Raw genomic sequence first — 9,248 nt, 5'->3', positions numbered from 1 at the left:
GGTTCCTTAGGGAGGTGGTGGAATCTCCTTCCTGAGAGGTTTTTAAGGTCAGCCTTGACAAAGCCCTGGCTGGGATGATTTAGTTGGGGATTGGGTTGGACTAGATGACCTCCTGAGGTCCCTTCCAACCCTGATATTCCATGATTTGAAGCTGTTCCCGTGTATCAAGGTGAGCTGCAGCTCAGCGAACCCCAAGGATCTGAGCGAGGCGAGCTACTTTGCAGCAGAGGCAGACCAAGCGGCAGGTACAACGCGGGGTCGCACCCCGGCCGGCAGATAGAATCTCATGTGCGAGATCCCGGCTCCTGTTCCTTTGCAAAGTGTGTGCGTTTGCTCCGGGTTTTAGCTGTGGGCCAAGTGCCCTCTGGCTTCTCGTCCGGGCTCCGTCCTCCATGCGCCTGGGCATCAGCGGGACTGTCTCAGGAGAGCAGCTGCCCCATCCCAATCTCCGCCCAGCCGGGGAAGGAGCAGAGGCAGCCCGGAGAAAAGACTCTTTGAGCGCCGGAGACGGCCGGAGCATCTTATTTGCATAGCCACAGTGCATTGCGTGCAGCGAAGCGAGTCCCTGGTCGAGGGGCTGGTTTTGCTCCCTGTGTCCCCGGTTTCGATGATCCAACTCGGGCTGCCAATCGGTTCAATTCCATTTCCTCTGAAAGCTAGCGGTGTAGCGGGCTGGGAGAGTAGTCACCCTGACTTTTGGGAGCGTAGGCGCTTGCCCCGGCAGCGCCTCTGCCACGAGTTCTACGTACTCTGCTTTCTCTTCAGTTCGTATAAATCTTTCGCCTTTTACTAAAGATTTCCGTGGAGAGGAATGTTGATGAGTTTGTAGCCAATTTTTTAAGGCTTTGCTTTGGCAAGGCTGTTGCCTGCTGTGAGAAAAACAGAAGAGTGCTCCCTGAGCTGGTGTCACTGGCTGAAGCTTTTCTATAGTATGAAAAAAGTATAGTAAGGGGTACCTGGCATTGGTTGCTGTCAGCAGACAGGATACTGGGCTAGGTTTTTAACTTGGACAGGTAGCTGGGAAGACAGTCAATCAGAGAGAACCCGTTCAACAAACCTTTTCATTTCCTTGTTATTGCCTGACTCCTTTAATTCTTTTCCTTTTCCTTATTTCCCAGCAGACCGACTAGCCACCAGCTTTGGGTGCTAGCAGAGGGACCTGACGAGCTCCTTCTTTTCGGCAGCGTTGAACATGCTAGGGCACAGTCAGATTCTGGATTCTCATCTGAATGTAACGCCTAGCTCTCACCTTTATTTCTGTTTCTTAGCTCTTTTGGGCCATCGATCTTTGGTCTGACCCGTAGGATCCCTGCATTAGGAGAGATGGCTAATTAATGAGCCCATAAACCTTGGAAATCAAATGAAACCTGAAGTCCGTAGAAGACCTCGAAAGGCCCTTGGGGGGTGGAGTGCGAGCTGAGGAAGAGTTCCCTGCACAGCTTACCTCTCCATTCTCGTTTTCCTGTCCTGAGCGGAAAAGCCAGGAAGCAGCTCCGGGTAGGGAGGGGATACCATATGTGTGCAGTGGTTAGACAGGAAACAGCAAGGAACTGGACTCGTATGGAGTGAAACTGTAAGCATCTTCTGTATGCCTGATGACTGCAGGTTTGAGAGAGTTATGTGGGAAGTGGAGGCTTTCGTGGGCTTTCAGAGGAAATGTAATGGAAAGGCAGCCGAAAGTGGAATCCCAGGTTTTTAAACAATCCTCCACTAACACGCCAAACAGCTCAGGTCTAGTTACTCATTGAAAATTAGAATAAAGTTACAGCAAGATTTCATCATCAATGAAGTCAAACCCTAAAGATTTCAGAACACAACTGCTATAAGGAGCCACGAGGGAAGCAATACAAAGTCAACCTTGCCTCAGAGAAAGGCAGTTAAACAATTTCTCTTTTTTAAAGCAGCATAATCTCCCCAAACGGAAGGGCACTGTTCCCGGAGAAGGGTCCTGGAGAGGGTTTTCCTCGTTGGTGCCGGCCATCCACCTCCCCGAAAGGCGGGAGCTAGGTCGACGGACGAATTCTTCCGACCAAGGCGCGGACTGATGTAGCCGCGCCGATTTACGTTCCCCGTGCAGCCCAGGCCCGAGGGTCGGTGCGTGCTGAACAGTTAAGTCAAAACAGCTCCGTCCGTCAGAGGTGTGCAAAAGGGAAAACCCGCTCCTGGGCGACACGGCCACGCCGCCCTAACCCGCAGCGTAGCTAAAGGGCATTCGGGCAGGCGGTGGGTGGGCCTCAAGCGACGGAAAGCCCTCCTCCAGCATGGGGTTGTGACAGCCCAGTCTCCGTAGCACAGACAGGGTGGCCACCAAGAGACAAGAACAGACAGCGAAAGCCAAAGCGGCCCCAGGGCAGGGGGCGAGGCTGCCTGTTGGACGAGGAGACCTGGTGGGACAGGCCTTTTGGACAGGCCGTCCTCCCGTCAAAGGAGGAAGAGCCCGAGAAGAAGGGCCGGGTAAGAAGCTACAAGCAGGGAAAGGAGCAGAGCAGGCAGGCAGGTCCCCTTAGAGCCAAGGAAGGCACCGGTTCAAGCCCCCCAAAAGCAGACTAGAGAGCAGATCAGCTGCAAAAGACCAGGGAAAGCCAAGAACACAGAGAGACCCAAGTAAAGTTTCAGAGCTGAGCTTTGCTTACAAGGAGGAACGTGTGACAAAGATACCTAGAAGTACAGAGCCTGTGGAAAAGAGCACTCCCAAAGGCCCAGAATAACAACTGCTTTCCAGTGCACTAAGCCTAAACAGCCCACTGTCAGTTGTCTGTTGTTCAAACCAATCAGCAGGGAGAGCGCGAACGCAGTCCCCCACTACCACAAATTATGCAGTCGAGTTTCCCGCATTTGGGGAAATCGCAGAGGTCAGCACACCCGCAGTGCAATGGATGATCCTCACCCTGGGAAAACCACCTTCATGATCATGGTATCTCCCCTGCCAGGTAAGTATGAGTTCCTGCTGCCCCGCCGCCCGCCTCGCTCGCCCCGCACTTATAACACACGGGCGGACGCGCGCCCCACCGCCGGCCTCGCCCACACCGGCCCCCACTGCCGACAGCTGCCCCGACGCGGCCCCCGGAGACCGTCCCTTCCCCACCCCGAGCTCCCGGTGCCAAAGTCGGGCCCTGCGTGGCAGCCTGCGTCCGCTCCCACGATTCTCTGCTCGCACACAGATCTGCATACCTGCTCACGTGGCTCCGCCCCTCCGCTCGGGCCCCTCCCCCTGCCCGCCCGGGCCGCCGCTCTTGCGTGCTCAGCTCTTTGAGCTCAGATGGGGTGTAGTGCTCAGATCGAGTGCGACAGACCTTAACTTTGCCATGTGAGGGTCATTCTAGCCCCATTACCTGGCTTGCTTATTTATACCTATGACTGTCTTTAACTCTTGTATGCGTGATGTACCCTCACTGCTTGCTGAAGGTATCTTGAACTCACCCACAGTATACCCCACATTGGGGACATTGCACACTGTATAAAAGTTATGTGCTGTCCAATACCCTAAAGTGCTAGCATCCCCCTATACTCTGTATGTCACCCCTGATGACCAGTAACTGATGTTACAAACTCTCTGTATTATCTATTCTTAAACATTTTCTAATAAACATTTAAAACTAAAATTGCCCTATACTCTGTATGTCACCCCCGATGACCAATATCTGATGTTTCAACTCTCTGTATCATTCATTTTCAAATATTTTCTAATAAACTTTTAAATCTTGGCCTATCCAAGGCCGTGATCAAGTGTCTTGATGTTTTTGGTCTTTTGGCCTCGAGATGAAAACCTTGTCTGTGTCTTGGGAACCTTGAGGTAAAAAATTATCTAAGTTGAAGCGGGTCCCGTCCCGGGAAGCCAGGCCATCGGAGAGACGACGTGGCCCACCTGCTGCTAGGGAAAGAGTGCAGCTTGCATTTCGCTTCTCTCTCGCTCTCTCCCCACCGGAAGTTGGTCCAATACAAGAATGACCTCCCCTGCCTTGTCTCACGTCAGTTTCTCCTCAGGGCAGAAGGTCAGGTGTTGTCAGCCACTCTCCAGAAACTGGACGGCCACTCGATCCCTTTTGTTACCTGCCAAGTGAGGCTGAGTGCACTGGCAGGCAGCGCCGTTTGAAGAAGTGGAAGATTGGACAAATGACCAGGGAGGAGTATAAAAATATTGCTCAGGCACGCAGGAGTGAAATCAGGAAGGGCAACTCACGCTTGGAGTTGCAGCTAGCAAGAGATGTTAAGAGTAACAACAAGAAGGGTTTCTTCAGGGATGTTAGCAACAAGAAGAAAGTCAAGGAAAGTGTGGGCCCCTTACAGAATGAGGGAGGCGACCTTGTGACAGAGGATGTGGAAAAAGCTAATGTACTCAATGCTTCCCCACCCTCCCCCTTCGTGATTTTGTCTTCACGAACAAAATCAGCTCCCAGACTGCTGCTCTGGGCAGCACAGCATGGAGAGGAGGTGACCAGCCCTCTGTGGAGAAAGAAGTGCTTCGGGACTATTTAGAAAAGCTGGATGAGCACAAATCCATGGGGCCGGATGCGCTGCATCCGAGGGTGCTAAAGGAGTTGGCGGGTGTGATTGCAGAGCCACAGGTCATTATCTTTGAAAATTCATGGCCATTGGGGGAGGTCCCAAATGACTGGGAAAAGGCTAATGTAGTGCCCATCTTTAAAAGAGGGAAGAAAGAAGGAGGATCCGGGAACTACAGGCCAGTCAGCCTCACTTCAGTCCCTGGAAAATCATGGAGCAGGTCCTCAAGGAATCAATTCTGAAGCACTTAGAGGAGAGGCAAGTGATCAGGAGCGGTCAGCATGGATTCAGCAAGGGCAAGTCACGCCTGACTAACCTAATTGCCTTCTGTGAGGAGAGAACTGGGTCTGTGGATGAGGGAAAAGCAATGGATGTGTTCTTCCTTGACTTTAGCAAAGTTTTTGATACGGTCTCCCACAGTATTCTTGTCGGCAAGTTCAAGAAGTTTGGGCTGGATGAATGGACTATAAGGTGGACTATAAGCTGGCTAGGTCCTCGGCTCAACGGGTAGTGATCAATGGCTCCACGTCTAATTGGCAGCCGGTCTCAAGCGGCGTGCCCCAAGGCTCGGTCCTGGGGCCGGTTGTGTACAATATCTTCCTTAAGGATCTGGAGGATGGTGTGGACTGCACTCTCAGCAAGTTTGCAGATGACGCTAAACTGGGAGGAGCGGTCGATACGCTGGAGGGTACGGATAGGCTACAGAGGGACCTAGACAAATTGGAGGATTGGGCTGAAAGAAACCTGATGAGGTTCAACAAGGACAAGTGCCCGGTCCTGCACTTAGGACGGAAGAATCCCGTGCACTGCTCCAGACTAGGGACCGAATGGCTAGGCAGCAGTTCTGCAGAAAAGGACCTAGGGGTTACAGTGGACGAGAAGCTGGATATGAGTCGACAGCGTGCCCTTGTTGCCAAGAAGGCTAACGGCATTTTGGACTGTATACGTAGGGGCATTGCCAGCAGATCGAGGGATGTGGTCGTTCCTTCTCTTCGACGTTGGTGAGGCCTCATCTGGAGTACCGTGTCCGGTTTTGGGCCCCACACTGCAAGAAGGATGTGGAAAACTGAAAAGAGTCCAGCATAGGGCAACAAAAGTGATTAGGGGGCTGGAAGACATGATTTATGAGGAGAGGCTGAGGGAACTGGGATTGTTTAGTCTGCAGAAGAGAAGAATGAGGGGGGAGTTGATCGCTGCTTTCAACTACCTGAAAGGGGGTTCCAAAGAGGATGGATCTAGACTGTTCTCAGGGGCACCAGATGACAGAACGAGGAGCAATGGTCCCAAGTTGCGGTGGGGAAGGTTTAGGTTGGATCTTAGGAAAACCCTTTTTCACTAGGAGGGTGGTGAAGCACTGGAATGGGTTCCTTAGGGAGGTGGTGGAATCTCCTTCCTGAGAGGTTTTTAAGGTCAGCCTTGACAAAGCCCTGGCTGGGATGATTTAGTTGGGGATTGGGTTGGACTAGATGACCTCCTGAGGTCCCTTCCAACCCTGATATTCCATGATTTGAAGCTGTTCCCGTGTATCAAGGTGAGCTGCAGCTCAGCGAACCCCAAGGATCTGAGCGAGGCGAGCTACTTTGCAGCAGAGGCAGACCAAGCGGCAGGTACAACGCGGGGTCGCACCCCGGCCGGCAGATAGAATCTCATGTGCGAGATCCCGGCTCCTGTTCCTTTGCAAAGTGTGTGCGTTTGCTCCGGGTTTTAGCTGTGGGCCAAGTGCCCTCTGGCTTCTCGTCCGGCTCCGTCCTCCATGCGCCTGGGCATCAGCGGGACTGTCTCAGGAGAGCAGCTGCCCCATCCCAATCTCCGCCCAGCCGGGGAAGGAGCAGAGGCAGCCCGGAGAAAAGACTCCTTTGAGCGCCGGAGACGGCCGGAGCATCTTATTTGCATAGCCACAGTGCATTGCGTGCAGCGAAGCGAGTCCCTGGTCGAGGGGCTGGTTTTGCTCCCTGTGTCCCCGGTTTCGATGATCCAACTCGGGCTGCCAATCGGTTCAATTCCATTTCCTCTGAAAGCTAGCGGTGTAGCGGGCTGGGAGAGTAGTCACCCTGACTTTTGGGAGCGTAGGCGCTTGCCCCGGCAGCGCCTCTGCCACGAGTTCTACGTACTCTGCTTTCTCTTCAGTTCGTATAAATCTTTCGCCTTTTACTAAAGATTTCCGTGGAGAGGAATGTTGATGAGTTTGTAGCCAATTTTTTAAGGCTTTGCTTTGGCAAGGCTGTTGCCTGCTGTGAGAAAAACAGAAGAGTGCTCCCTGAGCTGGTGTCACTGGCTGAAGCTTTTCTATAGTATGAAAAAAGTATAGTAAGGGGTACCTGGCATTGGTTGCTGTCAGCAGACAGGATACTGGGCTAGGTTTTTAACTTGGACAGGTAGCTGGGAAGACAGTCAATCAGAGAGAACCCGTTCAACAAACCTTTTCATTTCCTTGTTATTGCCTGACTCCTTTAATTCTTTTCCTTTTCCTTATTTCCCAGCAGACCGACTAGCCACCAGCTTTGGGTGCTAGCAGAGGGACCTGACGAGCTCCTTCTTTTCGGCAGCGTTGAACATGCTAGGGCACAGTCAGATTCTGGATTCTCATCTGAATGTAACGCCTAGCTCTCACCTTTATTTCTGTTTCTTAGCTCTTTTGGGCCATCGATCTTTGGTCTGACCCGTAGGATCCCTGCATTAGGAGAGATGGCTAATTAATGAGCCCATAAACCTTGGAAATCAAATGAAACCTGAAGTCCGTAGAAGACCTCGAAAGGCCCTTGGGGGTGGAGTGCGAGCTGAGGAAGAGTTCCCTGCACAGCTTACCTCTCCATTCTCGTTTTCCTGTCCTGAGCGGAAAAGCCAGGAAGCAGCTCCGGGTAGGGAGGGGATACCATATGTGTGCAGTGGTTAGACAGGAAACAGCAAGGAACTGGACTCGTATGGAGTGAAACTGTAAGCATCTTCTGTATGCCTGATGACTGCAGGTTTGAGAGAGTTATGTGGGAAGTGGAGGCTTTCGGTGGGCTTTCAGAGGAAATGTAATGGAAAGGCAGCCGAAAGTGGAATCCCAGGTTTTTAAACAATCCTCCACTAACACGCCAAACAGCTCAGGTCTAGTTACTCATTGAAAATTAGAATAAAGTTACAGCAAGATTTCATCATAAATGAAGTCAAACCCTAAAGATTTCAGAACACAACTGCTATAAGGAGCCACGAGGGAAGCAATACAAAGTCAACCTTGCCTCAGAGAAAGGCAGTTAAACAATTTCTCTTTTTTAAAGCAGCATAATCTCCCCAAACGGAAGGGCACTGTTCCCGGAGAAGGGTCCTGGAGAGGGTTTTCCTCGTTGGTGCCGGCCATCCACCTCCCCGAAAGGCGGGAGCTAGGTCGACGGACGAATTCTTCCGACCAAGGCGCGGACTGATGTAGCCGCCCGACGACGCTCCCGTGCAGCCCAGGCCCGAGGGTCGGTGCGTGCTGAACAGTTAAGTCAAAACAGCTCCGTCCGTCAGAGGTGTGCAAAAGGGAAAACCCGCTCCTGGGCGACACGGCCACGCCGCCCTAACCCGCAGCGTAGCTAAAGGGCATTCGGGGAGGCGGTGGGTGGGCCTCAAGCGACGGAAAGCCCTCCTCCAGCATGGGGTTGTGACAGCCCAGTCTCCGTAGCACAGACAGGGTGGCCACCAAGAGACAAGAACAGACAGCGAAAGCCAAAGCGGCCCCAGGGCAGGGGGCGAGGCTGCCTGTTGGACGAGGAGACCTGGTGGGACAGGCCTTTTGGACAGGCCGTCCTCCCGTCAAAGGAGGAAGAGCCCGAGAAGAAGGGCCGGGTAAGAAGCTACAAGCAGGGAAAGGAGCAGAGCAGGCAGGCAGGTCCCCTTAGAGCCAAGGAAGGCACCGGTTCAAGCCCCCCAAAAGCAGACTAGAGAGCAGATCAGCTGCAAAAGACCAGGGAAAGCCAAGAACACAGAGAGACCCAAGTAAAGTTTCAGAGCTGAGCTTTGCTTACAAGGAGGAACGTGTGACAAAGATACCTAGAAGTACAGAGCCTGTGGAAAAGAGCACTCCCAAAGGCCCAGAATAACAACTGCTTTCCAGTGCACTAAGCCTAAACAGCCCACTGTCAGTTGTCTGTTGTTCAAACCAATCAGCAGGGGAGAGCGCGAACGCAGTCCCCCACTACCACAAATTATGCAGTCGAGTTTCCCGCATTTGGGGAAATCGCAGAGGTCAGCACACCCGCAGTGCAATGGATGATCCTCACCCTGGGAAAACCACCTTCATGATCATGGTATCTCCCCTGCCAGGTAAGTATGAGTTCCTGCTGCCCGGCCGCCGCCCGCCCTCGCTCGCCCCGCACTTATAACACACGGGCGGACCGCGCCCCACCGCCGGCCTCGCCCACACCGGCCCCCACTGCCGACAGCTGCCCCGACGCGGCCCCCGGAGACCGTCCCTTCCCCACCCCGAGCTCCCGGTGCCAAAGTCGGGCCCTGCGTGGCAGCCTGCGTCCGCTCCCACGATTCTCTGCTCGCACACAGATCTGCATACCTGCTCACGTGGCTCCGCCCCTCCGCTCGGGCCCCTCCCCCTGCCCGCCCGGGCCGCCGCTCTTGCGTGCTCAGCTCTTTGAGCTCAGATGGGGTGTAGTGCTCAGATCGAGTGCGACAGACCTTAACTTTGCCATGTGAGGGTCATTCTAGCCCCATTACCTGGCTTGCTTATTTATACCTATGACTGTCTTTAACTCTTGTATGCGTGA

The 9,248-nt window shown here is 53.3% G+C and overlaps 4 non-coding genes across 4 annotated transcripts; 2 read left to right on the top strand and 2 right to left on the bottom strand.

The window, feature by feature from the left end:
- The first annotated feature begins 745 nt into the window (after positions 1–745).
- LOC120375995 lies at positions 746–861 on the top strand. The gene has a single exon (XR_005586922.1). It is a non-coding gene; the product is annotated as a U5 spliceosomal RNA (small nuclear RNA).
- Positions 862–2,774: 1,913 nt separating this feature from the next.
- Positions 2,775–2,938, bottom strand: LOC120376168. Its single transcript, XR_005587075.1, has one exon. It is a non-coding gene; the product is annotated as a U1 spliceosomal RNA (small nuclear RNA).
- A 3,672-nt stretch (positions 2,939–6,610) lies between these two features.
- LOC120375994 lies at positions 6,611–6,726 on the top strand. Its single transcript, XR_005586921.1, has one exon. It is a non-coding gene; the product is annotated as a U5 spliceosomal RNA (small nuclear RNA).
- A 1,911-nt stretch (positions 6,727–8,637) lies between these two features.
- On the bottom strand, positions 8,638–8,801 carry LOC120376151. The gene has a single exon (XR_005587059.1). It is a non-coding gene; the product is annotated as a U1 spliceosomal RNA (small nuclear RNA).
- Positions 8,802–9,248: the final 447 nt, after the last annotated feature.

The sequence above is a fragment of the Mauremys reevesii genome, linkage group 12 (genome assembly GCF_016161935.1).
Source record: "Mauremys reevesii isolate NIE-2019 linkage group 12, ASM1616193v1, whole genome shotgun sequence".
Classification (NCBI taxonomy): Eukaryota; Metazoa; Chordata; order Testudines; family Geoemydidae; genus Mauremys; species Mauremys reevesii.
This window is presented reverse-complemented; position numbering and strand designations above follow the sequence as displayed.